Below are 8,278 nucleotides of genomic sequence, written 5' to 3' on the forward strand. Positions count from 1 at the left end.
TTTTTTTGCTGTTATACAACAGCGCTATCTGCTGGCTAAAGCCAGTACTGCATGAGGTGACACGTTGGATAGGCTCCAACAGCAGGCAGGCTGGCAATATACAGTAAGAGAAACCAGACGTATGTCTTCCAACATCGGAGCTGTACAGCCTTAAATCATAATATCTTCAGAACTCAGACAGTGGATTGGAAAGGGTTAACACAGACATCAAGACATATTACATGTATGATAAGTCATACAAGGGTGGGAGAGTATGTGCTGTCATGATGGACTCATAGAAAAGGAATTCTTGGTAAGGAGTAATTCTAGTCTTTCCATCAGGTCCATCCTGACAGCACACATGGAGGTATACCAAATCAGCTGATGCCTAGGGGGGGACTACTGCCTGGAGAACTTTCCGCCTGAAGGCCAGTTTCCTGCTAGAGTGAAGGTCTAGCCTGTAGTGTTTTGCCAAGGTATGAACATTCGCCCAAGTTGCTGCCCTGCAAATTTGTTCTACCGAGGCCCTGCTGCGTTCCGCCCAAGAGGCGGCGAGAGCCCTGGTGGAGTGTGCCCCCGTCCCCTCTGGAGCCGACAGACCTCTGGCTGTGTAAGTTCCCTGGATCGCTAACCTGATCCATCTAGCAATCCTTAGAGGCCGACCGGCCCTTATTGGCACCCTGCAATTGGAGAAAATTTTTTTTCCAATTTTCGAAAAGAGTGAGAGGCTTGTAAGTAGGCTTTAACCGCTCTACGGACATCCAAATTATGGAGTCGCTGTTCTTTCTTATTACTAAAATTTTGGCAGAGGGAAGGTAGCACTATCTCTTCACCCATATGCAGGGGGGACACGACTTTTGGTTAAAAAAAAAATCAGGAGTGGTTCTAAATATTACACGGTCTTCTAAAACGCTTAAATAAGGTTCTATGAAAGATAGCGCCTGTATCTCGCGGATTCTGCTCACAGATGTAATGGCAATCAAAAAGGTGACCTTAATAGATTTCTTACAGAAATTTGTTGAATGGGTTCAAAAGGAGGATCACAAAGGCCCTCCAGAACCACGTTAAGATATCACATGGGTGTCACCCCCCCCCCCCCCCCCCTTACAAATGGTTTTATCCTATCTGCTCCCTTTAGAAACCTCTTTATCCACCTGTTTTCCACCAGTCTGGCATCAAACAGGGCACTGAGAGCCGCCGTCTGTACTCGTAATAAGACCCTTATCTAGCCCCGCCTGAACAAAATCTAAAATCTTAACATAGTCTGGGTAATGAGTTTCTGGAATATCTGGTTTACACCATGTGCAACATTTTCCCCATACTTTGTAATAAATCTTTGAGGTAACAACTAGAGATGAGCGAGCACCAAAATGCTCGGGTGCCCGTTACTCGAGTCGAACTTCCCGCGATGCTCGAGGGTTCGTTTCGAGTAACGAACCCCATTGAAGTCAATGGGCGACCCGAGCATTTTTGTATATCGCCGATGCTCGCTAAGGTTTTCATTTGTGAAAATCTGGGAAATTCAAGAAAGTGATGGGAACGACACAGAAACGGATAGGGCAGGCGAGGGGCTACATGTTGGGCTGCATCTCAAGTTCACAGGTCCCACTATTAAGCCACAATAGCGGCAAGAGTGCCCCCCCCTCCCAACAATTTTTACTTCTGAAAAACCCTCATTAGCAAGGCATACCTTAGCTAAGCACCACACTACCTCCAACAAAGCACAATCACTGCCTGGATGACACTCCGCTGCCACTTCTCCTGGGTTACATGCTGCGCAAGCCCCCCGCACGACCCAGTGTCCACAGCGCACACCAAAGTGTCCCTGCGCAGCCTTCAGCTGCCCTCATGCCACACGCTGGCCTAATAGCCACACCACCCTCATGCCTATAAGTGCGTCTGACATGAGGAGAAACCGGAGGCACACACTGCAGAGGGTTGGCAGGGCCAGGCAGCGACCCTCTTTAAAAGGGGCGGGGCGATAGCCCACAATGCTGTACAGAAGCAATGAGAAATCCAATCCTGTGCCACCTCCATCAGGAGCTGCACACGTGGGCATAGCAATGGGGAACCCATGTGCCACACACTATTCATTCTGTCAAGGTGGCGCATAGCTCAATCCACACTGCAAGGGGAAAGCCGTCAGCGCTCTGCCCCCTACCCAAGTCAGTCAGTGTCTTTGTGCCAGACAGGTCAAACACCGCAATGGGAACTAAGTTTGCACCAACAGCATAGGTGGGTCCTAGGAAACCCAAGACATGAACCAAAAATTGATCTGAGCAGCCAAACATGGCAGACTTGCACCGCGCCCACGACATAGGCCTCGGCCCACAGATTCAGCAATCCTAGCCTGGAAGCGGACTTTCACTGCCCCCAGGACATAGGCCTCTGCACAAACCCTCAGCAATCGTGTGCCTACAGCAGACTCCAATGCTAGCGTAGCTGTGCACGTCTCATCAGCGCTGTATTGCTCCTGTAGTTTGTCCCAATGCAGTGCCCCGGATAGTAGAGCTAATGTCAGATTAAATACAGCTGGGCTTTGGCCCACACTGCATGCCCCAGTCAGACTGGGGTTCTTTATAAGTAGACACAGGCAGGTACAACTCTGTGTGGACCGACAGCATGGGTGGGTCTCAGGAAGCCACCGGCGTTACATAAATAAATCCCATTGCATTGCCCAGCACAGCTGAGGTAACGTCAGATTAAATGCAGGTGGGCTTCAGGCCACACTGCATGCCCCAGTCTGACCGGGGTTTTTAATACATAGACACAGGCAGGTACAACTCCTTAATGTGAAGTCCGTGTGGACCCAAAGCATGGGTGGCTCCCTGGAACCCACCGGCAGTACATAAATGTATCCCATTGCAGTGCCCTGCTCAGCAGAGCTAACGTCAGATACAATACAGGTGGGCTTCGGCCCACAGTGCATGCCCCAGTCAGACTGGTAATATGTACCTTAACAGTAACCGCGTTGGTGGGAATGTGGTGGCGACTGCGGACCTAGTAGCGCGGTTTTATTTATTTGGTTTTCAGAATGTGGCCAGGATTAAGTGGGCCGTGGCGGGGGGATGGTGGGGGGCTCTCTTGTTGTGTTGTTAAAGGTGAAATTCTTGGACTGCCACCAGACGGACCAATGCAAAGGTATTTGCCAAGAATGTTTTCATTGTTGGAGGAGGAGGGGGATGTTTTTGAGGCACTACGTGTCCTCTCCACGTGTCCGTGGTTATATGCACCTTAACAGTAACCGCGTTGGTGGGAAATGGCCTCACCACCATCATGTCTTTGGGAAGCCTCAGTTTCCACACCCCAGTGACGTAGCATTAGCAGCGGTATAGGCAGAGCCCAGAATTAGTAACATTTCAGCGGTAGCATAAGGGACAGGCCCCAGTAACATATCACTAGCAGCATTATAGGGGGAGCACAGTATTAGTTCCATTTCAGTAGTAGTAGCAGTCCAGACAGGCCCCAGTAACAATTCCGAAGCAGCAGTATAGGGGGACCTCAGTCTTACTTCCATTTCAGTAATAGTAGCACTCAAGACAGGCCCCAGTAACAATTCCGAAGCAGCAGTATAGGGGGAGCGCAGTCTTAGTTCCATTTCAGTAATAGTAGCACTCAAGACAGGCCCCAGTAACAATTCCGAAGCAGCAGTATAGGGGGAGCACAGTATTAGTTCCATTTCAGTAGTAGTAGCAGTCAAGACAGGCCACAGTAACATTCCCGTTGCAGCAGTTTAGGGAGATAGCAGTCTCTTTCACATTTCAGTAGTTGCAGTATAGACAAGGCCCCAGTTACATTTATGTAGCAAAAGTGTAGGCCAACCCCACACACCTTGCTGTACCATGAGTGCAGGCGAAGCCCATAAAAATTACTAGGATTACACTGTAGGCGATGGCCCAAAAAAATTGGTGTACCAACAGTACTAATGTACCTCAGAAAAATTGCCCATGCCCAACCAAGAGGGCAGGTGAAACCCATTAATCACTTTGGTTATTGTGGCTTAATTTATAACTAGGCCTGGAGGCAGCCGAGTTAAAATAAAAATTGGTTCAGGTGCAAGTTTCAACGCTTTAATGAGAATTGAAACGTATAAACATTGTTTACAAAAGTAATATGACTGAGCCTTGTAGGCCTAAGAAAAATTGCCCGTTCGGCGTGATTACGTGAGGTTTCAGGAGGAGGAGCAGGAGGAGGAGGATGAATATAATACACAGATTGATGAAGCTAAAAGGTCCACGTTTTTGATGGTGATAGAGAACAATGCTTCCATCCGCGGGTGCAGCCTACGTATTGTTTAGGTATCGCTGCTGTCCGCTGGTGGAGAAGAGAAGTCTGGGGAAATCCAGGCTTTGTTCATCTTTATGAGTGTAAGCCTGTCGGCACTGTCAGTTGACAGGCGGGTACGCTTATCCGTGATGATTCCCCCAGCCGCACTAAACACCCTCTCTGACAAGACGCTAGCCGCAGGACAAGCAAGTACCTCCAGGGCATATAGCGCGAGTTCAGGGCATACAGCGCGAGTTCAGGCCACGTGTCCAGCTTCGACACCCAGTAGTTGTAGGGGGCAGAGGCGTCACGGAGGACGGTCGTGCGATCGGCTCCATACTCCCTCACCATCCTTTTACAGTGCTCCCGCCGACTCAGCCTTGACTGGGGAGCGGTGACACAGTCTTGCCGGGGAGCCATAAAGCTGTCAAAGGCCTTGGAGTGTTCCCCTGCCTGCGCTGTATATGCTGCCTGATCTTTGCGCCTCCCCTGCTACCTGGCCCTCGTAAATGCGCCTTCTGCCACTAGCGCTGTTGGATGGCAATTTTACCAACAGTTTGTCCGCCAGGGTCCTGTGGTATAGCATCACTCTCGAACCCCTTTCCTCTTCGGGTATGAGAGTGGAAAGGCTCTCCTTATACCGTGGGTTGAGCAGTGTGTACACCCAGTAATCCGTAGTGGCCAGAATGCGTGTAACGCGAGGGTGACGAGAAAGGCATCCTAACATGAAGTCAGCCATGTGTGCCCGGATACCTGTACGCAACACATGGCTGTCCTCACTAGGAAGATCACTTTCAGGATCCTCCTCCTCCTCAGGCCATACACGCTGAAAGGATGACAGGCAAGCAGCATGGGTACCCTCAGCATTGGGCCAAGCTGTCTCTTCCCCCTCCTTCTCAACGCGCTGAGATATAGACATGAGGGTGCTCTGACTATCCAGCGACATACTGTCTTCCCCCGCCTCCGTTTCCGAGCGCAAAGCATCTGCTTTTATGCTTTGCAGGGAACTTCTCAAGAGGCATAGCAGAGGAATGGTGACGCTAATGATTACAGCATTGACGCTCACCATCTGGGTAGACTCCAAAAATTTCCAAGGACCTGGCAGATGTCTGCCAACCCGGCACACTGTTCTATAAAGAATTGAGTAGGCTGACTCCCACTACGCCGCCCATGTTGGAGTTGGTATTCCACTATAGCTCTACGCTGCTCATAGAGCCTGGCCAACATGTGGAGCGTAGAGTTCCACCGTGTGGGCACGTTGCACAGCAGTCGGTGCACTGGCAGATTAAACCGATGTTGCAGGGTCCGCAGGGTGGCAGCGTCCGTCTTGGACTTGCGGAAATGTGCGCTGACCCGGCGCACCTTTCCGAGCAGGTCTGACAAGCGTGGGTAGCTTTTCAGAAACCGCTGAACCACCAAATTAAAGACGTGGGCCAGGCATGGCACGTACGTGAGGCTGCCGAGCTGCAGATCCGCCACCAGGTTACGGCCGTTGTCACACACGACCATGCCCGGTTGGAGGCTCAGCGGCGAAAGCCAGCGGTCGGTCTGCTCTGTCAGACCCTGCAGCAGTTCGTGGGCCATGTGCCTCTTCTCTCCTAAGCTGAGTAGTTTCAGCACGGCCTGCTGTCGCTTGGCCACCGCTGTGCTGCCACGCCGCGCGACACCGACATGCTGCTGCTGACACATCTTGATTGCGAAACAGAGGTTGCATAGGAGGAGGAGGAGGGTGGTTTAGTGGAGGACACATACACTGACGCAGATACCAGCACCGAGCTGGGGCCCGCAATTCTGGGGGTGGGTAGGACGTGAACGGTCCCAGGCTCTGACTCGGTCCCAGCCTCCACTAAATTCACCCAATGTGCTGTCAGGGAGATATAGTGGCCCTGCCCGCCTGTGCTTGTCCACGTGTCCGTTGTTAAGTGGACCTTGGCAGTAACCACGTTTGTGAGGGCGCGTACAATGTTGCGGGAGACGTGGTCGTGCAGGGCTGGGACGGCACATCGGGAAAAGTAGTGGCGACTGGGAACTGAGTAGCGCGGGGCCGCCGACGCCATCATGTTTTTGAAAGCCTCCGTTTCCCACAAGCCTATATGGCAGCATCTCCAGGCTGATCAATTTGGCTATGTGCACATTTAACGCTTGAGCATGCGGGTGTGTGGCGGCGTACTTGCGCTCAAACAGTTGCGCTAGCGACGGCTGGACGGTGCGCTGAGAGACATTGGTGGATGGGGCCGAGGACAGCGGAGGTGAGGGTGTGGGTTCAGGCCGGGAGACGGTCGTGCCTGTGTCCTGAGAGGGGGGTTGGATCTCAGTGGCAGGTTGGGACACAGGGGGAGAGGCAGTGGTGCAAACCGGAGGCGGTGAACGGCCTTCGTCCCACCTTGTGGGGTGCTTGGCCATCATATGTCTGCGCATGCTGGTGGTGGTGAGGCTGGTGGTGGTGGCTCCCCGGCTGATCTTGGCGCAACAAACCTTGCACACCACAGTTCGTCGGTCGTCTGCACTCTCAGTGAAAAACTGCCACACCTTTGAGCACCTCGGCCTCTGCAGGGTGGCATGGCGAGAGGGGGCGCTTTGGGAAACAGTTGGTGGATTATTCGGTCTGGCCCTGCCTCTACCCCTGGCTACCACACTGCCTCTTCCAACCTGCCCTGCTGCTGCACTTGCTTCCCCCTCTGAAGACCTGTCCTCAGTAGGCTTAGCAAACCAGGTGGAGTCAGTCACCTCATCGTCCAGCTGCTCTTCCTCCGAATCCTCTGTGCGCTCCTCCCTCGGACTTACTGCCCTTACTACTACCTCACTGATAGACAACTGTGTCTCATCGTCATCCTCACCCACTGAAAGCTCTTGAGACAGTTGCTGGAAGTCCCCAGCCTCATCCCCCGGAACCCGGGAACTTTCCAAAGGTTGGGCATCGGTCACGACAAACTCCTCCGGTGGGAGAGGAACCATTGCTGCCCAATCTGGGCAGGGGCCCGAGAACAGTTCCTGGGAGTCTGCCTGCTCCTCAGAATGTGTCATTTTCATGGAGTGAGGAGGCTGGGAGGAAGGAGGAGCAGCAGCCAGAGGATTCAGAGTTGCAGCTGTGGACAGTGTCGAAGACTGGGTGGTCGATAGATTGCTGGATGCACTTTCTGCCATCCACGACAGGACCTGCTCACACTGCTCAGTTTCTAATAAAGGTCTACCGTGTGGACCCATTAATTGTGAGATGAATCTGGGGACCCCAGAAATGTGCCTCTCTCCTAATCCCGCAGCAGTCGGGTGCGATACACCTGCCCCTATACTATATGGAATGCCCCTATGGAATACAGTGTTGTATTCTGCCCATGACAGGATTCTTTTTGCCATGTGTTGTAAGCGGCGGTAACGGGTACCGCCCTGGTGGCGGAGAAAAGATACTGTAGTTATGTTATCCGATAACACCTTTACGTGTTTTCCTCGTAACAAGTCTCCTGATCTAATTAGGGCGTCTCAGACCGCCCTCAGCTCTCTAAAATTAGGGGAACAGGCGCTGGTGAATTTAGACCAGCAGCCCTGCAACGCTTCTCTGCTACCTGGGCTCCCCAACCCGAACTGCCGGCATCCGTAGTCACCATGACGCAGGGAGATAAAGACCACTGAACCCCTCTCCTCAGATGTGAGGGTGAGAGCCACCAGTTTAGGGATTTTTTTTTTTAACCACTGTGGTAACTCAAATTTTGTGTCCAGGGAACTCTGGGATCGATTCCATGATGACAAAAGTTTCTCCTGTAGGGATCTAGAATGAAATTGGGCCCACGATACTGCTGGTAAGCAAGCAGTCATCTGACGTAGGATGTGCATCACTTCCCTTGCTGACACTGTTCTGTTTTGTTTTTTAAATTTTTGAATCGCCAGAATAGTATGGGAAATTTTAGTTTCTGGTAGAAACGACCGACCTCTTTCAGAGTCTAGAAGGTCTCCCAAGAATATTTTCTTAGTCTCCGGACTAAGACTAGATTTATCCTGATTGTATCTCCTCAAGGATTTGTGCTGGATTGTCAATGTG

Source organism: Eleutherodactylus coqui, chromosome 9 (genome assembly GCF_035609145.1).
Source record: "Eleutherodactylus coqui strain aEleCoq1 chromosome 9, aEleCoq1.hap1, whole genome shotgun sequence".
Classification (NCBI taxonomy): domain Eukaryota; kingdom Metazoa; phylum Chordata; class Amphibia; order Anura; family Eleutherodactylidae; genus Eleutherodactylus; species Eleutherodactylus coqui.